Below are 23349 nucleotides of genomic sequence, written 5' to 3'. Positions count from 1 at the left end.
GCCAGTGCACACCAGGTAGTCCTAATTCTTTCTTAGCTGTGCCCAGTCTCCTGCGGAGCCGCTATTCCCCATGGTCCTTACGGAGTCCCCAGCATCCACTAGGACGTTAGAGAAAAAATTATCTTTCTATATCTAGACCCAGAGGCGGATTTAGACCTCATGGGGCCCTAGGCCAGACACTAATTTGGGGCCCCCTTCCTCAAACAATCCATAGTACTATATCTTGTTATCACTGCTCCTGGCTGTTCCTGCTGTGTTTATACCCCTTCCCTCACCCTGTCCATGAGGCAGCAGCGCAGGTCCTACCTGCACACCTGCTGGCTTGGGGTGGGCACAACACGCTGGGCGGGTGGGTTGTCTGCCAGCCAGGCTAGGCTCATCAGGACCCGCTCTCCCTCTGGTACAATCTCTGGTCCTGCGATACGGAGGAGGAAGCAGCAGCAGGCTGCTCGGCCAAGATGCAGGCAACTAGAAACCAGCCTATGTTATGGTCAGGAATTTGTGGGGCTCGGCCACGGGCCCCTTGGGATCCGCCAGGTGCCTAGGTTGCCTTGTGGTAAATCCGGCCCTGATCCCAGACACTACACTACAGATACTTTACAAGGTAACACCAGGCACTACACTACAGATACTATACACCCCCATCTCTACAGTCACGTTACAGCTGCAGTACAAATGAGTTGGGGCTGAAATGCCGGCGGTCGGGATGCTGGCTGTCAGAATACCGACTGTGGCATTCCGATGGTTAGAACCTGACAAAGGCAGATAAGTATGCTAACCACCACCCTAACCCTCCATTCCTGTAGCCTAAACCTAACCCCCCCCCTCTCCCTCTTGGCAGCCTAGCCCTGACACTCCCCTGTGGTGCCTAAATCTAACCCCCCTTCAGGCACCCTAACCCACCCTGGGGGTGCCTAACCCTATCCCCTTTTCCCCGCAGCCTAACCCTCCCCTTCCCAGCCGCCTAACCTTAACCCACCATCTCCGCAGCCTACACCTAACTCCCCCTTCCCACAGCCTAACCCTAACCCTCAGCCTGCAGCCTAAACTTAACCTGTAACAAATCCGTTCACCTCACAGGCGCAGCAAGCTATCATTAGGTCAGATAACGTGTGTTTTTCATTTTGTATTTTATTTTTCAATAAAACTGTACTCTGTACATAATGAACCCTAGGACTCTACATAAAGGCCCTAATAATCATAATGTAGTAGTAATAAAGCAGTGCCCCCTCCCCACCACACTGTGCATGCGCGGTCTGGTGCTGCCTGTCGCTGGGCGCACGTACTCCCTACCCATCGGCGGCGGTGTGCTTTCTCCTTGTCCCCCGCTGTGGGATGGCTGTTGTTCGGGAGCAAGCAGCGTGGACCGGAACATCGTCATGATCCCCGGGGATCAGCGGAAAGATACAGGGGCAAACGCAGGATTTGCAAAGGGGAGTTACCAGGTATAATATACAGTGTATATATATATATATATATATATATATATATATAAAATAAGATTTTACTCACCGGTAAATCTATTTCTCGTAGTCCGTAGTGGATGCTGGGAACTCCGTAAGGACCATGGGGAATAGCGGCTCCGCAGGAGACTGGGCACAACTAAAGAAAGCTTTAGGACTACCTGGTGTGCACTGGCTCCTCCCTCTATGACCCTCCTCCAGACCTCAGTTAGGATACTGTGCCCGGAAGAGCTGACACAATAAGGAAAGGATTTTGAATCCCGGGTAAGACTCATACCAGCCACACCAATCACACCGTATAACTCGTGATACTATACCCAGTTAACAGTATGAAATATAACTGAGCCTCTCAACAGTTGTCTTAACAATAACCCTTTAGTTAAACAATAACTATATACAAGTATTGCAGACAATCCGCACTTGGGACGGGCGCCCAGCATCCACTACGGACTACGAGAAATAGATTTACCGGTGAGTAAAATCTTATTTTCTCTGACGTCCTAGTGGATGCTGAGAACTCCGTAAGGACCATGGGGATTATACCAAAGCTCCCAAACGGGCGGGAGAGTGCGGATGACTCTGCAGCACCGAATGAGCGAACTCTAGGTCCTCCTCAGCCAGGGTATCAAACTTGTAGAATTTAGCAAATGTGTTTGACCCCGACCAAGTAGCTGCTCGGCAAAGTTATAAAGCCGAGACCCCTCGGGCAGCCGCCCAAGAAGAGCCCATCTTCCTCGTGGAATGGGCCTCTACAGATTTAGGATGCGGCAGTCCCGCCGCAGAATGTGCAAGTTGAATCGTGCTACAGATCCAGCGAGCAATAGTCTGCTTTGAAGCAGGCGCACCCAACTTGTTGGGCGCATGCAGGATAAATAGCGAGTCAGTCTTCCTGACTCCAGCTGTCCTGGACACAGAGATTTTTAGGGCCCGGACTACGTCCAGCAACTTGGAGTCCTCCAAGTCACGAGTAGCCGCAGGCACCACAATAGGCTGGTTCAAATGAAACGCTGAAACCACCTTTGGGAGAAATTGGGGACGAGTCCTCAATTCCGCCCTATCCATATGGAAAATCAGATAAGGGCTTTTACAAGACAAAGCCGCCAATTCTGACACACGCCTGGCCGAAGCCAAGGCCAACAGCATGACCACTTTCCACGTGAGATATTTTAGTTCCACGGTTTTAAGTGGTTCACCAATGCGACTTTAGGAAATCCAACACCACGTTGAGATCCCAAGGTGCCACTGGGGGCACAAAAGGGGGCTGAATATGCAGCACTCCCTTAACAAATGTCTGAACTTCAGGTAGTGAAGCCAATTCTTTTTGGAAAAAAATCGATAGAGCCGAAATCTGGACCTTAATGGAACCCAATTTTAGGCCCATAGTCACCCCTGACTGTAGGAAGTGCAGACATCGACCTAGCTGAAATTCCTCCATTGGGGCCTTCCTGGCCTCACACCACGCAACATATTTCCGCCATATGCGGTGATAATGGTTTGCGGTCACTTCTTTCCTAGCTTTAATTAGCGTAGGGATAACTTCCTCCGGAATGCCCTTTTCCTTCAGGATCCGGCGTTCAACCGCCATGCCGTCAAACGCAGCCGCGGTAAGTCTTGGAACAGACAGGGCCCCTGCTGCAGCAGGTCCTGTCTGAGCGGCAGAGACCATGGGTCCTCTGAGATCATTTCTTGAAGTTCTGGGTACCAAGATCTTCTTGGCCAATCCGGAACCACGAGTATAGTTCTTACTCCTCTCCTTCTTATTATTCTCAGTACCTTGGGTATGAGAGCAGAGGAAGGAACACATACACCGACTGGTACACCCACGGTGTTACCAGAGCGTCCACAGCTATCGCCTGAGGGTCCCTTGACCTGGCGCAATAACATTTTAGCTTTTTGTTGAGGCGGGACGCCCTCATGTCCACCGGTGGCCTTTCCCACTGGTGTACAACCATTTGGAAGACTTCTGGATGAAGTCCCCACTCTCCCGTGAAGTCCCCACTCTCCTGAGAAAGTCTGCTTCCCAGTTGTCCACTCCGGGAATGAACACTGCTGACAGTGTTAACACATGATTTTCCGCCCATCGGAGAATCCTTGTGGCTTCTGCCATCGCCATCCTGCTTCTTGTGCCGCCCTGACGGTTTACATGGGCGACCGCCGTGATGTTGTCTGGCTGGATCAGCACCGGCTGGCGTTGAAGCAGGGGTCTTGCCTGACTTAGGGCATTGTAAATGGCCCTTAGTTCCAGAATATTTATGTGTAGGGAAGTCTCCTGACTTGTCCATAGTCCTTGGAAGTTTCTTCCCTGTGTGACTGTCCCCCAACCTCGAAGGCTGGCATCCGTGGTTACCAGGATCCAGTCCTGTATGCCGAATCTGCGGCCCTCTAGAAGATGAGCACTCTGCAGCCACCACAACAGCGACACCCTGGTTCTTGGAGACAGGGTTATCAGCCGATGCATCTGAAGATGCGATCTGGACCACTTGTCCAACAGATCCCACTGAAAGATCCTTGCATGGAACCTTCCGAATGGAATTGCTTCGTAAGAAGCCACCATCTTTCCCAGGACTCGCGTGCAGTGGTGCACCGACACCTGTTTTGGTTTTAGGAGGTCTCTGACTAGAGATGACAACTCCTTGGCCTTCTCCTCCGGGAGAAACACTTTTTACTGTTCTGTGTCCAGAACCATCCCCAGGAACAGTAGACGCGTTGTAGGAACCAGCTGTGACTTTGGAATATTCAGGATCCAGCCGTGCTGTTGTAGCACTTCCCGAGCTAGTGCTACACCGATCAACAACTGTTCCCTGGACCTCGCCTTTATAAGGAGATCGTCCAAGTACGGAATAATTAAAACTCCCTTTCTCCGAAGGAGTATCATCATTTCGGCCATTACCTTGGTAAATACCCGCGGTGCCGTGGACAGACCAAACGGCAACGTCTGGAATTGGTAATGACAAACCTGTACCACAAATCTGAGGTACTCCTGGTGAGGAGGGTAAATGGGGACATGCAGGTAAGCATCCTTGATGTCCAGTGATACCATGTAATCCCCCTTGTCCAGGCTTGCAATCACCGCCCTGAGCGATTCCATCTTGAACTTGAACCTACTTATATAAGTGTTCAAGGATTTTAAATTTAAAATGGGTCTCACCGATCCGTCCGGTTTCGGTACCACAAACATTGTGGAATAGTAACCCCGTCCTTGTTGAAGGAGGGGTACCTTGATTATCACCTGCTGAGAATACAGCTTGTGAATCGCCTCCAGCCCTGCCTCCCTGTCCGGGGGAGCTGTCGGCAAGGCAGATTTGAGGAAACGGCGAGGGGGAGACGTCTCGAATTCCAGCTTGTACCCCTGAGATACTACTTGTAGAATCCAGGGATCCACCCGTGAGCGAGCCCACTGGTCGCTGAAGTTCTTGAGACGGGCCCCCACCGTACCTGGCTCCGCCTGTGGAGCCCCAGCGTCATGCGGTGGACTTAGAGGAAGCGGGGGAGGACTTTTGTTCCTGGGAACTGGCTGTATGTTGTAGCTTTTTCCCTCTACCTCTGCCTCTGGGCAGAAAGGACGCGCCTCTAACCCGCTTGCCTTTCTGGGGCCGAAAGGACTGTACCTGATAATACGGTGCTTTCTTTGGCTGTGAGGGAACATGGGGTAAAAATGCTGACTTCCCAGCTGTCGCTGTGGAAACGAGGTCCGAGAGACCATCCCCAAACAACTCCTCACCCTTGTAAGGCAAAACCTCCATGTGCCTTTTAGAATCAGCATCACCTGTCCACTGCCGAGTTCCTGGCAGAAATGGACATTGCGTTTATTTTAGATGCCAGTCGGCAATTATCCCTCTGTGCATCTCTCATGTATAAGACTGCGTCTTTAATATGCTCTATGGTTAGCAATATAGTGTCCCTGTCTAAGGTACAGAGAATCTGACCACGCAGCTGCAGCACTGCACATTCATGCTGAAGCAATAGCTGGTCTCAGCATAATGCCTGAGTGTGTATATACAGACTTCAGGATAGCCTCCTGCATTCTATCTGCAGGCTGAGATGGTAGTGCCACCTTCTTTGACAGACGTGTAAGCGCTTTATCCACCCTAGGGGATGTCTCCCAACGTGACCTATCCTCTGGCGGGAAAGGGTACGCCATTAGTAACCTTTTAGAAATTACCAGTTTCTTATCGGGGGAAACTCACGCTTCTTCACACATTTAGTTCATCAGATGGGGGAAAAACCACTGGAAGCTTTTTTCTCCCCAAACATAATACCCTTTTTTGTGGTACCTGGGGTAATATCAGAAATGTGCAACACATTTTTTATTGCCGTAATCATGTAACGGGTGGCTCTATTGGAATGTACAGTAGTCTCATCGTCGTCGACACTGGAGTCAGTATCCGTGTCGACATCTGTGTCTGCCATCTGAGGTAGTGGGCGTTTTAGGGCCCCTGATGGCTTTTAAAACGCCTGGGCAGGCACGGGCTGAGAAGCCGGCTGTCCCACATCTGCTATGTCGTCAAACCTTTCATGTAAGGAGTTGACACTGTCACGTAATTCCTTCCACATGTCTATCCACTCAGGTGTCGACCCCGCAGGGGGTGACATCACATTTATCGGCATCTGCTCCGCCTCCACATAAGCCTCCTCATCAAACATGTCGACACAGCCTTCTGACACACCGCACACACACAGGGAATGCTCTGACTGAGGACAGGACCCCACAAAGTCCTTTGGGGAGACAGAGAGAGAGTATGCCAGCATACACCAGAGCGCTATATAATGCAGGGATTCACACTACCCACAGTGATTTTTCCCTTATAGTTGCTATAATACACAGATTTGCGCCTAAATTTAGTGCCCCCCCCCCTCTCTTTTTAACCCTTTGAGCCTGAAAACTACAGGGGAGAGCCTGGGGAGCTGTCTTCCAGCTGTACTGTGAAGAGAAAATGGCGCCAGTGTGCTGAGGGAGATAGCCCCGCCCCTTTTTCGGCGGACTTCTCCCGCTCTTATAATCATAATGTGGCAGGGGTATTTTACACATATATAGCTTATTAGGCTATATTATGTGTGATTTGCCACTCTTAAGGTACTCTAATTGCTGCCCAGGGCGCCCCCCCCCCCAGCGCCCTGCACCCATCAGTGACCGGAGTATGTGGTGTGCACAGGGAGCAATGGCGCACAGCTGCAGTGCTGTGCGCTACCTTAATGAAGACCGGAGTCTTCTGCCGCCGATTTCCTGGACGTTCTTCTTGCTTCTGGCTCTGCAAGGGGGACGGCGGCGCGGCTCCGGGACCGGACGACCGAGGCTGGGCCTGTGTTCGATCCCTCTGGAGCTAATGGTGTCCAGTAGCCTAAGAAGCCCAAGCTAGCTGCAAGCAGGTAGGTCCGCTTCTCTCCCCTAAGTCCCTCGTAGCAGTGAGTCTGTTGCCAGCAGATCTCACTGAAAATAAAAAACCTAAAATATACTTTCTTTTCTAGGAGCTCAGGAGAGCCCCTAGTGTGCATCCAGCTCAGCCGGGCATAAAATTCTAACTGAGGTCTGGAGGAGGGTCATAGAGGGAGGAGCCAGTGCACACCAGGTAGTCCTAAAGCTTTCTTTAGTTGTGCCCAGTCTCCTGCGGAGCCGCTATTCCCCATGGTCCTTACGGAGTTCCCAGCATCCACTAGGACGTCAGAGAAATATATATATATGTGTGGAAAACTGATCGTGGCTGAGTGCAGCTGTTAGCTCTAACAGAGCTGTGTCTGTCTCCCCCAAAAATAAATCTGACCGTCATGGGGGGTAGGTTTGGAGCTGAGAGCCAAGTGCAGTGGATCTCATGTCTGCAGCTGGTAGGCTCCCCCTGCTGGCGGGATTAGTATGAAATACCTACAATCAAAATCCCGATGATCAAAATAGCGACAACAATTGACCGATGGTCAAAATACCGACATTTAAAATGTCTTCAGGTCAAAAGTCGACTCAAGTTTTTCATAGTTTTTTTGGTGTGCATGTTGAAATAGGTCACATGGACACCGTATAAGCGTACCGCGTTCCCTCGCATGGCTCGCTGCGCTGACCATGCTGCGCTCGGCTTACTATTATATTCCCCCTCCAGGTCCACTGGGATGGTAAAGTATGAACAATTCAGTTTCAATAAAAAAATCATGCTTTGCCCCCCCTCCACTGTCGCTGCTCCCCTCTTTACACTTCCCCAAGGGCAGCATATATAAACATAGAATGTAATGGCATATAATAACCACTTGGCCCATTTAGTCTTTGGATTGTGGGAGGAAACCGGAGTACCCGGAGGAAACCCAAGCAAGCACATGGAGTACATACAAACGCCACAGTTACGGCCATAGTGGAAATCAAACCCATGACCTCTGTGCTGTGAGGCAGTAATGCTAACCATTACACCATCCGATCCTACAATAAACTAAATGGGGTGCAGATAGTGGCGTATCATTATAAAAACAGAATACTCAGGATTTACAGGTACATATTAAATAGAAAAACTGGCTTATCAGGGTGACACAGAGTCATGCAGGGCAAAGTGCTCTCACGTCTGGCTCCGTCGCTGGCCTAATCGTCGGGAGGTGGAGCCAGATGTGAGAGCACTATGCCCTGTATAACTGTGTCACCCTAATAAGCCAATGTTTGTAAATAGAAAAAGAGGGAGAGGAGCAGGGAAGGGAAGGGGGGGGGGGGGGGTGCTGGGGGTAGAAAGAGAGGGGGGAAGGAGAAGAGAGAGAAAGAAGGGGGAGGATTTATACAAAAGGCATCAGTGGAAGTTGAAATCTGCAAATAGCTACCACAAACCGTTCCAGGCCGCACAACACAACACACTGATACACAGTACCTGAGCCTTCCCAGTACTTCTGACTGGACCTCCAACCTTCTTCTGCCTCAGTGAAAGTTGGGCTGGGGTGCCTAGGTCATCCTGCTGCTCCCGACTGCTAAGTCCTGCAGCAGCCACCATGGTATCAACACCCCTATCCTCTTCTGCTTGACTTCTGCTATTCGTCCTCCTTGTTGATAATTAATGCCACTCCAGTCATATGTGGCTAGTCTGCCGTCCACCTTGCTGGTTGCTCCTCTTCTGGATGATACAGGGGGCGGGCACAAGGACAGTGCAAGGGTGTATGACGACCCCCTGCAAACGATACATTTGTGCCCTCCTACAAATATGGAGGCGAAACAGGGGTTGGTGCCCCCCACCTACACAAGCACACATTCATTACCAACACCCTAGCAGCACCCAGACACTCCCCTCATTCACCAACAAAGTACTAGAAGCAACCAAACAGGCTCTCGGGATCCCAGCAGCCGTAATACCGACACAGGGATCCCGACAGCCATCAGAACACAGCCGACGGTATCCTGAAAAGATCAGGATCCACACGACGGAATCCCGGCAGTCAGGATCCCGAAGGTAAGTATGAACAGCCAGGTTCATACTTACAGGTTAGGTTTAGGCTGCAGGACGGGGGTTAGGTTTAGGCACACACCGGGGTGGTGGGGGAGTTAGAGGTTAGTCTGCAGGGTGGGGGAGGTATGGGTTAGGCAACAGAGAGGGGGGTTTAGGGTTAGGCACCACCAGGGGGAGTGTTAGGTTAGGAACTAGGGGAGGGTTAGGTTCAGGCTGCAGGAAGGGGGAGGGGGTGGTTAGGTTTAGGCACCACCTGGGGGAGGTTAGGGTTAGGCTACGGACAGGGAGGGGGTATGGGAGGGAGGTTAGGGTACCTGATGCACTGCTGTCTGCATTGCCGCAATCCGGATTCTGGTGTCGGATACTGACCGCGGCATACAGACCACTGACTTTTCCTACTGAACCCACCCAAACACCCGGCCTTCATTCACTACCCTGCCCAGCCACACATTTACTAGTACCAACACCCCTGCAGTACTCCGGCAATCCCCCTTGGCAGCAACGACACCTCCCCCTCACACACTACAAAACCCAGACACCCCCCATACACTACAATATCCAGACATATGCGCAGATGCACTACAATGCCCAGATACACTGCAATCCTGTACAGTACAATGCCGACACCCCAACTCATACACTACAACACCCAGTCCCCCACCATACACTACAATGCTCAGTCACCCCCTCTCATACACTATAACAACCAACCCCCCCCATATTCCACAATACCCAGACACCCCCTCCCACACACTATAACACCCAGACCCCCCTCATATACCACAATACTCAGACACCCCCTCCCACACACACTATAACACCCAGACCCCCTCATATACCACAATACTCAGACACCCCCTCCCACACACTATAACACCCAGACCCCCCTCATATACCACAATACTCAGACACCCCCTCCCACACACTATAACACCCAGACCCTCCCTCTCATACACTATAACACCCAGACACCCTCCCTCATACACTACAATGCCCAGAACCCCCTTCATATATTATACCACCCAGACCCCCCCATACACTATAACTCCCAGACCACCCCTCTCATACACTACAATGCACAAACACCCCCTCCCACACACTATAACACCCAGACACCCTCCCTCATACACTACAATGCTCATACACCCCCTCTCATACACTATAACACCCAGACACCCTCCCTCATGTACTACAATGCCCAGACACCCCCTACCACACTATAACACCAAGACCCCCCCTCATACACTATAAAACCCAGACACCCTTCCTCATACACTACAATGCTCATACACCCCCTCTCATACACTATGACACTCAGACATCCCCCTTTATACAATACAATGCCCAGACCCCCCAATCATACAGTACATCACAACACCCGGCCATTCCCCTATACACTACAAAATTCAAACATCCCACTCCCCTCACAATCCACCAATTGAGACAGGCCTTCTGGTTGCAGTTTGCTGATCAGTGTAGTGGGTGCACACACAGCTTCCACCGTCCTCCAGTGCAGAGCGAGTAGCAGGTCCTCGTGTGTGAGAGGTTTGTGGCTGGGGGGGAGGAGCCAAGGAGAGAGCTGGGCTGTTCCAGTAACACAGGCAGCCTCAGAATTACATGTTTCACCAAGACTGGGGGGAGGAGGCTCTGTCCGGGACCCCGTCACTTCTGGAGCTAAACAACTGTGGCAGTGTGGCATGACTGTGGAAACTGGCGGCGAGCAAAGCGAGCCATGCGAGGGGACACGGTGCAATAATTGAGGTTCCCCATCACTTTACAAAGAAAATGACACCAAAAACAGTCAAAAAACTCATGGCGACCTTTTTCCAAGTCGATCTTGTACATGTCGACCTAATGAACCACACCCGTAGTATGTTATGCCGCCGGCATGCAGGCAGCGGGGTGAGCGCAAAAGAGCCCCTTGTGGGCTCGCTGCACTTGCCACGCGCCCCGCGCTATTTATTTCTCCCTCCAGGGGTGTCGTGGACACCTCAAGAGGGAGAATAGTTGTCGGTATGGCAGCTGTCGGAATTTCGGCGTCGGTATGGTGTGCACCGGGATCCGGAGAGCCGACATATCAAATGCCTCCCCCGAAAACACCACCTTCATTGGCCACTGGCTAGATCCACACCCAATCAGGGCTGCTGAGAGCAGCCATGGGCCCAGGTACTGGGAGGAGAAGTGTGACCATTGCATATGGGGACATTGTCTCCCTTAGCAGCTGCACAGGTTGGATTACGTTTGTTTCTTCAGCTGATGCTTAATAGATTCCCTACAATGTTTGTCTATGGTGCCTCAATACCAAAGGTGCACAACTACCGCCCTGCACTGCATAATGAAACCATACAGTAGCTTGCACCCAGAAGAAATAAGGGGATGCCTATTTGCAGCCTAGTGCTCGGAGCACTGCCATTTGTAGTCCATTTTTATGGCTGAAAAGTATGTGCTAAAATGACCTTTCTCTGACGTCCTAAGTGGATGCTGGGGACTCCGTCAGGACCATGGGGAATAGCGGCTCCGCAGCAGACAGGGCACAAAAGTAAAAGCTTTAGGATCAGGTGGTGTGCACTGGCTCCTCCCCCTATGACCCTCCTCCAAGCCTCAGTTAGTTAGATTTTTGTGCCCGGCCGAGAAGGGTGCAATCTAGGTGGCTCTCCTAAAGAGCTGCTTAGAGTAAAAGTTTTGTTAGGTTTTTTTATTTTCAGTGAGTCCTGCTGGCAACAGGCTCACTGCATCGAGGGACTTAAGGGAGAGGTGAACTCACCTGCGTGCAGGATGGATTGGCTTCTTAGGCTACTGGACACCATTAGCTCCAGAGGGAGTCGGAACACAGGTCTCACCCTGGGGTTCGTCCCGGAGCCGCGCCGCCGACCCCCTTGCAGATGCCGAAAAGTGAAGAGGTCCAGAAACCGGCGGCAGAAGACTTTTCAGTCTTCATAAGGTAGCGCACAGCACTGCAGCTGTGCGCCATTGTTGTCAGCACACTTCATAGCAGCGGTCACTGAGGGTGCAGGGCGCTGGGGGGGGCGCCCTGGGCAGCAATGATAGTACCTTATTCTGGCTAAAAATACATCACATATAGCCCCTGGGGGCTATATGGATGTATTTAACCCCTGCCAGGTCTCAGAAAAACGGGAGAAGAAGCCCGCCGAAAAGGGGGCGGGGCCTATTCTCCTCAGCACACAGCGCCATTTTCCCTCACAGAAATGCTGGTGGGAAGGCTCCCAGGCTCTCCCCTGCACTGCACTACAGAAACAGGGTTAAAACAGAGAGGGGGGGCACTTATTTGGCGATATGACTATATATATTAAAATGCTATAAGGGAAAAACACTTATATAAAGGTTGTCCCTGTATAATTATAGCGTTTTTGGTGTGTGCTGGCAAACTCTCCCTCTGTCTCCCCAAAGGGCTAGTGGGGTCCTGTCCTCTATCAGAGCATTCCCTGTGTGTGTGCTGTGTGTCGGTACGTGTGTGTCGACATGTATGAGGACGATGTTGGTGAGGAGGCGGAGCAATTGCCTGTAATGGTGATGTCACTCTCTAGAAAGTCGACACCGGAATGGATGGCTTATTTAAGGAATTACGTGATAATGTCAACACGCTGCAAGGTCGGTTGACGACATGAGACGGCCGGCAAACCAATTAGTACCTGTCCAGGCGTCTCAAACACCGTCAGGGGCGTTAAAACGTCCTTTTACCTCAGTCGGTCGACACAGACACGGACACTGACTCCAGTGTCGACGGTGAAGAAACAAACGTATTTTCCTTTAGGGCCACACGTTACTTGTTAAGGGCAATGAAGGAGATGTTACATATTTCTGATACTACAAGTACCACAAAAAAGGGTATTATGTGGAGTGTTAAAAAACTACATGTGGTTTTTCCTGAATCAGATAAATTAAATGAAGTGTGTGATGATACGTGGGTTTCCCCCGATAGAAAATTATTGGCGGTATACCCTTTCCCGCCAGAAGTTATGGCGCGTTGGGAAACACCCCTTAGGGTGGATAAGGCGCTCACACGCTTATCAAAACAAGTGGCGTTACCGTCTCCAGATACGGCCGCCCTCAAGGAGCCAACTGATAGGAGGCTGGAAAATATCCTAAAAAGTATATACACACATACTGGTGTTATACTGCGACCAGCGATCGCCTCAGCCTGGATGGGCAGCGCTGGGGTGGCTTGGTCGGATTCCCTGACTGGAAATATTGATACCCTTGACAGGGACAGTATTTTATTGACTATAGAGCATTTAAAGGATGCATTTCTATATATGCGAGATGCACAGAGGGATATTTGCACTCTGGCATCAAGAGTAAGTGCGATGTCCATATCTGCCAGAAGATGTTTATGGACACGACAGTCGTCAGGTGATGCAGATTCCAAACGGCACATGGAAGTATTGCCGTATAAAGGGGAGGAGTTATTTGGGGTCGGTCCATCGGACCTGGTGGCCACGGCAACAGCTGGAAAATCCACCTTTTTTACCCCAAGTCACATCTCAGCAGAAAAAGACATCGTCTTTTCAGCCTCAGTCCTTTCGTCCCCATAAGGGCAGGCGGGCAAAAGGCCAGTCATATCTGCCCAGGGATAGAGGTAAGGGAAGAAGACTGCAGCAGGCAGCCCATTCCCAGGAACAGAAGCCTTCCACCGCTTCTGCCAAGTCCTCAGCATGACGCTGGGGCCGTACAAACAGGTGCGGTGGGGGGTCGTCTCAAGAGTTTCAGCACGCAGTGGGCTCACTCGCAAGTGGACCCCTGGATCCTACAAGTAGTATCCCAGGGGTACAGATTGGAAATTCGAGACGTCTCCCCTCGCAGGTTCCTGAAGTTTGCTTTACCAACGTCTCCCTCCGACAGGGAGGCAGTATTGGAAACAATTCACAAGCTGTATTCCCAGCAGGTGATAATCAAAGTACCCCTCCTACAACAAGGAAAGGGGTATTATTCCACACTATATTGTGGTACTGAAGCCAGACGGCTCGGTGAGACCTATTCTAAATCTGAAATATTTGAACACTTACATACAAAGGTTCAAATCAAGATGGAGTCACTCAGAGCAGTGATAGCGAACCAGGAAGAAGGGGACTATATGGTGTCCCTGGACATCAAGGATGCTTACCTCCATGTCCCAATTTTCCCTTCTCACCAAGGGTACCTCAGGTTCGTGGTACAAAACTGTCACTATCAGTTTCAGACGCTGCCGTTTGGATTGTCCACGGCACCCCGGGTCTTTACCAAGGTAATGGCCGAAATGATGATTCTTCTTCAAAGAAAAGGCGTCTTAATTATCCCTTACTTGGACGATCTCCTGATAAGGGCAAGGTCCAGAGAACAGTTGGAGGTCGGAGTAGCACTATCTCAAGTAGTTCTACGACAGCACGGGTGGATTCTAAATATTCCAAAATCGCAGCTGTCTCCGACGACACGTCTGCTGTTCCTAGGGATGATTCTGGACACAGTCCAGAATAAGGTGTTTCTCCCGGAGGAGAAAGCCAGGGAGTTATCCGAGCTAGTCAGGAACCTCCTAAAACCAGGAAAAGTGTCAGTGCATCATTGCACAAGGGTCCTGGGAAAAATGGTGGCTTCTTACGAAGCGATTCCATTCGGCAGATTTCACGCAAGAACTTTTCAGTGGGATCTGCTGGAAATAACCCTGTCTCCAAGGACAAGGGTGTCTCTTCTGTGGTGGCTGCAGAGTGCTCATCTACTAAAGGGCCACAGATTCGGCATTCAGGACTGGGTCCTGGTGACCACGGATGCCAGCCTGAAAGGCTGGGGAGCAGTCACACAAGGAAAAAATTTCCAGGGAGTGTGATCAAGTCTGGAGACTTCTCTCCACATAAATATACTGGAGCTAAGAGCAATTTACAATGCTCTAAGCTTAGCAAGACCTCTGCTTCAAGGTCAGCCGGTATTGATCCAGTGGGACAACATCACGGCAGTCGCCCACGTAAACAGACAGGGCGGCACAAGAAGCAGGAGGACAATGGCAGAAACTGCAAGGATTCTTCGCTGGGCGGAAAATCATGTGATAGCACTGTCAGCAGTGTTCATTCCGGGAGTGGACAACTGGGAAGCAGACTTCCTCAGCACGACCTCCACCCGGGAGAGTGGGGACTTCATCGGGAAGTTTTCCACATGATTGTGAACCGTTGGGAAAGACCAAAGGTGGACATGATGGCGTCCCGCCTGAACAAAAAACTGGACAGGTATTGCGCCAGGTCAAGAGACCCTCAGGCAATAGCTGTGGACGTTCTGGTAACACCGTGGGTGTACTAGTCGGTGTATGTGTTCCCTCCTCTGCTTCTCATACCTAAGGTACTGAGAATTATAAGACGTAGAGGAGTAAGAACTATACTCGTGGCTCCGGATTGGCCAAGAAGGACTTGGTACCCGGAACTTCAAGAGATGCTCACAGAGGACTCATGGCCTCTGCCGCTAAGAAGGGACTTGCTTCAGCAAGTACCATGTCTGTTCCAAGACTTACCGCGGCTGCGTTTGACGGCATGGCGGTTGAACGCCGGATCCTAAGGGAAAAAGGCATTCCGGAAGAGGTCATTCCTACCCTGGTCAAAGCCAGGAAGGAGGTGACCGCACAACATTATCACCACATGTGGCGAAAATATGTTGCGTGGTGTGAGGCCAGGAAGGCCCCACGAAGAAATTTCAACTCGGTCGATTCCTGCATTTCCTGCAAACAGGAGTGTTTATGGGCCTCAAATTGGGGTCCATTAAGGTTCAAATTTCGGCCCTGTCGATTTTCTTCCAGAAAGAATTGGCTTCAGTTCCTGAAGTCCAGAAGTTTGTCAAGGGAGTACTGCATATACAACCCCCTTTTGTGCCTCCAGTGGCACTGTGGGAACTCAACGTAGTTCTGGGATTCCTCAAATCACATTGGTTTAAACCGCTCAAATCTGTGGATTTGAAATATCTCACATGGAAAGTGACCATGATGTTGGCCCTGGCCTCGGCCAGGCGAGTGTCAAAATTGGCGGCTTTGTCTCACAAAAGCCCATATCTGATTGTCCATTCGGACAGGGCAGAGCTGCGGACTCGTCCCCAGTTTCTCCCTAAGGTGGTGTCAGCGTTTCACCTGAACCAGCTTATTGTGGTACCTGCGGCTACTAGGGACTTGGAGGACTCCAAGTTGCTAGATGTTGTCAGGGCCCTGAAAATATAGGTTTCCAGGACGGCTGGAGTCAGGAAAACTGACTTGCTGTTATCCTGTATGCACCCAACAAACTGGGTGCTCTTGCTTCTAAGCAGACGATTGCTAGTTGGATGTGTAGTACAATTCAGCTTGCACATTCTGTGGCAGGCCTGCCACAGCCAAAATATGTAAATGCCCATTCCACAAGGAAGGTGGGCTCATCTTGGGCGGCTGCCCGAGGGGTCTCGGCTTTACAACTTTGCCGAGCTGCTACTTGGTCAGGGGCACACCCTGGCTGAGGAGGACCTGGAGTTCTCTCACTCGGTGCTGCAGAGTCATCCGCACTCTCCCGCCCGTTTGGGAGCTTTGGTATAATCCCCATGGTCCTGACGGAGTCCCCAGCATCCACTTAGGACGTCAGAGAAAATAAGAATTTACTTACCGATAATTCTATTTCTCGTAGTCCGTAGTGGATGCTGGGCGCCCATCCCAAGTGCGGATTGTCTGCAATACTTGTACATAGTTATTGTTACAAAAATCGGGTTATTATTGTTGTGAGCCATCTTTTCAGAGGCTCCGCTGTTATCATGCTGTTAACTGGGTTCAGATCACAGGTTGTACAGTGTGATTGGTGTGGCTGGTATGAGTCTTACCCGGGATTCAAAATCCTTCCTTATTGTGTACGCTCGTCCGGGCACAGTATCCTAACTGAGGCTTGGAGGAGGGTCATAGGGGGAGGAGCCAGTGCACACCACCTGATCCTAAAGCTTTTACTTTTGTGCCCTGTCTCCTGCGGAGCCGCTATTCCCCATGGTCCTGACGGAGTCCCCAGCATCCACTACGGACTACGAGAAATAGAATTATCGGTAAGTAAATTCTTATTTTCCCAACTAATAAAATGAAAACAGAAGGTCTAGATAAAGCGGATAACAGAAATCCATTCTCAGAGGTGTAAATTAAGGTCCTGTATATTTCTGCTGCAGAGGACTTGTAATCTTGGTGACCCATAAGGAAACGTCTGTGCTATGACTGATCACTGCACACTAGGTACATGAAAGGTAGAGGATAACTGGCGGCACAGATACTCATGTCAGGCACTTTTACCTAGTGCATCATGTGCCATGCTACAAGGAGGAGAAATGGAATGTTACTTTAGGATAATGGAATGGCATCCACAGGATGACTCCTTGGAAGTGTGTGTATAACTATGCCACTGGATAATGGGCCTAATTTAGCATGGGTTGTAGTTGTGCGAAAACTGAACAAATACAACCCTCTACACATTCATATGCGGGCGCTTCGCTAAGCAGCAAAGCGCTCGCATGATAAGGGTAGCCCTCTGCTACCCGCCATCTTTTGGATTGCAGCAGCCACGTGTGACGTCACGCAGCCACTGCGGCCCGCCCCGCAGACGGTCCGGACATGCCTGCGTTACCTGGATCGCGCCACCCAAACGGTATTTCCCCCCCCCCCCCCCCCGGTGCCAGCACTTAAACTGTGATCGCAGTTTGACACCTCGTGCAGAAGTGCAGTGATCGGCAGAGAGCGATTTCCGTACTTCTGCAGGGCTCACCGAATTAGCCCACTTATACGTGTTCCATGTAAATTCAGTTGTAAGTGGAGAAATTGCAATGCAAGTTTACTGCAAGCAATAAAGCTGCTGCTTACACGTGATGGGAGCCTGGCGATATGAACTAGAAATGCATGGGTCCAGCGGCGGACAGAGCAGGAAATCAGGATTTTGGTACTTACCGATAAATCCCTTTCTCCGATTCCACAGGGGCCACTGGAGCGTAGTTACAATGGGGAAATAGTAGGCAGTAATTGGGAGCTGGCACTTTAAAAATTCTCACACTGTGGCTAGCTCCTCCCCTACTATCTCCCCTCCAAGCCAGTCTACGTAAAACTGTGCCCGAGGAGAGCTGTAATAAACAAACCGTAAGGTAGAGGAGGTTAATGACGCCCTGTAACCCAGGATAACACAAACCCAACCTGGAACAGAACCTAACAAACAACCGGCTAGCCCGAACTCAACAAGCAGTCATATGGTGATCTGCAAACCGTTAAGCAAAAAACAAGGAGGAACAGCGCTGGGCGGGCGTCCAGTGGCCCCTGTGGAATCGGAGAAAGGGATTTATCGGTAAGTACCAAAATCCTGATTTCTCCTTCATCCACTAGGGGCCACTGGAGCGTAGTTACAATGGGGACGTCCCAGAGCTCCCAAAACGGGTGGGAGAGCGCTGAGAGTCCTGTAAAACCGCTCGGCCAAAGTGAGATGCAGAGGCCGCAAAAGTGTCAAACTTGTAGAATTTGACAAAACGAATGTCGGTCTGACCAAGTAGCCGCGCGACATAAAGTATTCATGGAGACCCCACGGGCAGCTGCCCACGAAGGTCCCACCACGCACGTAAAGTGCGCTGAAATGGAAAACGGAGGCTCCCGAGCAACCGCCAAGAAGACTGTATCCAACAGCCCAGCATATGCTGGGACCCTGGCTATTTAGTACGGGAGCATCGTACAGAATAAAGAAGAAAAAACCCTTCGTCGAATAGCCTAAGACCTCTGTAGAGAAAGTCAGCGAGCCCTGACAACAGTCAAAGAGGACTGAAAAACACTAGTGTCAGATTTATATGAAAAACGGACATGCCCTTTGGGAGAAACGACCGCTGAGGCCGAAGCTCAGCCGGGGGAGTTGCTAATAGAGTACTCCCTGAAAGAGAGCCCGAACTTACGGGCGCCAGGCTAATTTCTTTTGGAAGAAAACCGAAAAAGGCAGGGACCGAAAATTCAGGTCAATGTGGTTTGAAGCGCAGCGGAGCAAAACCTCCCAGAGAAACCAAAGATTACGGCTGAATGGTAACTGAAAGAAGGGGAAAACCCCCTTTTATCCTTATTATGTCCCATACAGCTTTCCAAAAGTGGCAAAAGCGAGAAGAGGTAACAGACTTCTGAAATCGGGGCCTAGTAGGCCTAACCGAACTAGGGAACTCCTCCCTTCTGAGGGCTCGTGAACAGTCACACGGTTAAATGAAACCAGTGTAAGATTGAACAAAGAAAAGGACCCTGTTGAAGTAGACAGTCCAGTCGAGGTAGGAGCCAAGGCTCCTCTACCGACAACAGTTGTAGCCGTATCTTCAAGCCATGGGTGGCCCAACCAGAGCCACCGAGAGGACTAGCACGCATATTATCCTCCTGTGTTACCGAAAGTGAGGTAGAAATAGAAAAGGAGGCAGGATAGAATAACCAGAAACTCCCAGGAGCCCTGAGGGCATCCTCGGCTACTGCCACCAGAGCTCACGTCGGTGAGTAGTAAAGGGTTAAAGAGTCAGTCAGAACGCCCTGAGGTCGATTCGAAATCTCCGCCCACAGCAGACCAGCTGACAAAACTCCGGGGAATGTTCCCTCACCCAGGAGTCTGACCTGGTGGCCTGATCTGGAAAGAAGATTGTTGTCCCCCGCTCAGAGGGGAATGTAGGCGACCACTCATTGCGTCGCAGCTTGACTGAAGAAATAGAGTACCTGGTACCGAGGAAGGAAAAATCCTCCGACGGACCCTGTTGAGAAAACGTTTATGAGGAGCATAAATCGGATCTTCAGAAGCCACGTAATGTACAGAGTGGGATAGTAGCAGTAGATTGTCCCATTAGGGAACCAACGTCAACCCCTTGAAAAAGAGTTATTCTGTGATCTTCCTGAACCCTGTGGGAGCGGAAGAGAGACCGAAAGAAAAGGACTTACAGTGAAAATGAGAATCCTGTAATGCGACTGAGTAAAGCCCGATGAGGAAACCCAACGGAAATCAGTAAACAGGCATCCCTGAAGACAAGGGACGCGTAAAACTCCCTTTCTTGTTCAACTAGCAATCACAGACTGAAAGGATTCTAAGGCCAGAATAGGCCTAGCCGAGCCAACTGGCTTCGGAACGTGAAAAGAAAACAAAGGCCTGAGAACTGTCCCGATTCAAATGATATGTAAAAAACAGGGATCAACACCCTTTGCGGTTAGAAGCATATGGAGCGCCGCCTGCATTATGACTCTCTTGTCATCGTAAATCGGTCGACCCCTGCCGAGGGACTCCCGAGACGGTTGTACTCCCAAATCTAGTCTGTAACCGCCCAAGCCTTCTTCCACCGACCTGCGCCTACCCTGGGACCCTCCAGGTGGTAGGAAATCTGACCATTAGTGTGTGTATAGGATGATGTAAAATCAGACAGGACCGAGGATGCTGAACCTCTGCTTTAGCTTTTTTTTTTTTTTTTTTTTTTTCTTCTTCTGAGATCCCCTGGCGACAGAGATATCGCCCGTGTGGAATCGGAAGCCTGAAAGGGCACGGTAAAAATCTAAAGGAAAGACCGGTAAAGGTCTGTCTTGGAGCTGGGGCAGAAGTAGGAGAAAGCAAAGTGGACTTACCTCCAATGGTTCAAGAAATCCTGCAGAAAGTTCCTTCCCCTGAACCATCTGCCCCGTAGGATTTCATGTTCACCTGTCACTGTCGCAGCCCCAGAGGTCGTCGGGTTAAGACAGCCCAAAGCGAAAATGCAGGTTCCGAGTCTGCAGACGTGGAGACCTCCAAAGAACATAAAGCAGAATCGTGATTCTGACCCGTACCAAAGTATCAATTGATCCGGATGCGAAACATCCTGTAACCTAGAGGACAATTGTTCCACAACCTACCTGCTCCGGACAAGGTAGAACCCTGCTGCTGTATATGTCTTCGATGGATCCCTGAGCAAGGTTGCCTCAGGAAAACGGCAGCTTGTTGGACCGGCGATACATCGAGGGGTATACCCTGGAGAGGTTCTGATACCCTTTCCTGCCGTCTGCGGGGAAAGGATAGGAAAACAAACATTGTTTGATACCTGAAATTGTGTATTCGGGTGTCTGCCGGCTGTCTACCGGAGCCTGGCCAGCTCATCCGAAACTGGACCAGTCGCTGTCATTTCGTCATCGGCGTCGAACCCTGATGGACTTGACGTGTCCGCCTCCTTTACCTGCAGTCTCAGACGAACTGCTGTATAATGCACCTGGATATTCTGAGACACAGGTTCAGACTCCACAGAAAACAGACATCATCAGTATTGTAAAATGGAAGGTTAGCAAGGTTCCTTTAGACACCTGGAGAGGTGAAATGACGTACAAGGTCTCTGGTTACCAGTGACATTACCTGCATAATCTGAGCTGTTCAAACAGGAGTGTCCTGCAGGTGCGTGGAGGGCTCTGCAGATGGCTCCACCGCATACTTCACACCTAAGAGGGAATTCTTTGACTATCCCAGGTGAGACAAACGAAAGGAGAAAAGGTGGGTTAAATAAACACAGCCCTATGTAAGGTCTGCACTATAATGTGTAGTGACCGACACGATTCAAATAAACTTTCTGGAGCAGCGGAGACCTGAACCAGTAGCGCTGCGCTGTGGGACAGGAGTCTTAGCCCTAGGCTATAGGAGCTCTCCTTAAAGTTTTGTTTGGATTCAAACCCCTGTTCAGATACCCGCTACTAGCGTCCTGAGCCACAGCGCTATTTGTCTGATGCCTTACACACATTCCCCAATTACAAATAGCATTAGTAACTAGTGACACCAAGGAATAATAAAGAGAAGGCAACACCCCGCCCTGTATGTAGTGTACCGCTAATTAAGGTGCACCCGATGTTTCTCGGAGGTTCCGCTGGCTTTTCAAAATGGTGACCAGCCTGTGAGAAAAGATGGGTGAAAATGTTATGTGGCAAGGTGGGGTATTCTGTTTCTAGAAAACATTGCGGAAGTGTTTGTTTTATCCCCTATATATGGTATTGTATGGATATATCTATATACATACCCACACACTTAAATATATATATACAAACATATCTATATATATCTATATACACACACCACAGTGAACCCATGCACCTAATAGGGCAGATAATTACTGTGCACCTAATAGGGTAGATAAATACTGTGTATTTGTAGGGTAAAGAAATACTGCACAGTAGATTTTTAATTATCAATGAGCTGAGTCCCAGCTCCTGTAATAGAGCAGATTCCCTGATCTAAATGTCTGAAATGGGGCAGAGGACTCCCCTGCAGGAGGAATGTAGCCAAAGCAAGATGTAACAATATTTCTGCAGCACACTGCACAGAAAAGCTACAAACTCCAGAGACAGGTGTGTTGCCTAGAGACAATGAGAGCTGGGAGCCTCCACCGGGGGGAATAAGCTTCACCCCCCTTCCCCCCTCATACCTTATACATGTAAAGAATCCTCCCTGCACAGCCAGGAGAGGAAAGGAGCTTTCAGTGGCCCGGGGAGCGGGGGACTGTGGAGCGGCGTATCGTCATGCTGCAGCGGCTGGGGAGCGGAGAAAGCCCGCCGTACAGAGCGGGAGTTAGCTCCGCCCCCTCCGCTTCGGCGCCAAATTCAAATCCGCTGTATAGTAAGCGGAAAGCGCCCATGCATCCCCCGGCCGCCTGTATGCTGCGGCCGGGGAGCGATGTGCGGCCGGGGAGCGGAAAGCCTGAGCCCGCCGAACGGAGCGGGAGTTAGCTCCGCCCCCCTGCTTCAAATTAAAACCGCACTATCATCCGGCTGCCTGTAAGTGTGTATGCTGCGGCCGGGGAGTGTGTGTCCTTTGCTGGAATCGAACCCTAGCTCGTGGGCATCGTAACCATAGGTGTTACCACTCTGCCATGAGAGCTATGCTAATTATTACACAGATATATGATATATGTAAATGTATCACCCGGCTGCCTGTATGCTGCAGCCAGGGAGTGAAGAGCACTGAGCCCGCTTACAGAGCGGGCTGAAGCTCCTCCCCCCACATAATGGCGCCAATTTCAAATTAGTAAGCCTTTTATGCACTCCAGCCTGTCTGACTGGAGAGTATAGGGGAGCCTGTCCATCCATGTATTAAAACACTGAAACTGAAAAATGTAAAAACATACATCAGTCTGGAGGGGGGGAGATTGTACTCACCGCTTCCTTCCGTCAGGCGTTTCGACCCAGCGGCCCCGACACGCGCCGCACGCAGCGGTGTCCGGCCATTTTTGATACTCACCGCTGCCATGCTGCCGGAATCTTCTGCTGGATGGAGTGGCCCCGACACGCGCCGCATGCAGCGGTGTCCGGCCAACTCAGGAGAGCTCAGTGTCTCCCTCAGCCGGGGCCCATCCCGAGCCGCACGCAGCTGCGATGGGACCCCGCCGGCAGCTCCCGCGGTGCAGAATGGCAGTGGCAGAGCTGCCAGTCTGTGAGTGTGTGAAAGAAAAATAAAATAATAAAGAAAAAAGAAAAAATTCTTCAGCTAAACCCAAGTGAACCAGCTACCTCGGGCACTAAACTAAGACTGGCTTGGAGG

The 23349-nt window shown here is 50.6% G+C and overlaps 1 protein-coding gene across 4 annotated transcripts in view; it reads right to left on the bottom strand.

Moving 5' to 3' along the window:
• PANK1 (pantothenate kinase 1) overlaps positions 1-23349 on the bottom strand; it is an 89227-nt gene that overhangs the window by 20642 nt on the left and 45236 nt on the right. The gene's annotated exons all lie outside the window — the stretch shown is intronic.

This window comes from Pseudophryne corroboree, chromosome 3 (assembly GCF_028390025.1).
Source record: "Pseudophryne corroboree isolate aPseCor3 chromosome 3, aPseCor3.hap2, whole genome shotgun sequence".
In the NCBI taxonomy this organism is placed as follows: domain Eukaryota; kingdom Metazoa; phylum Chordata; class Amphibia; order Anura; family Myobatrachidae; genus Pseudophryne; species Pseudophryne corroboree.
Note: the sequence above shows the minus strand (reverse complement) of the source record. Positions and strands in the feature narration are given on the sequence as shown.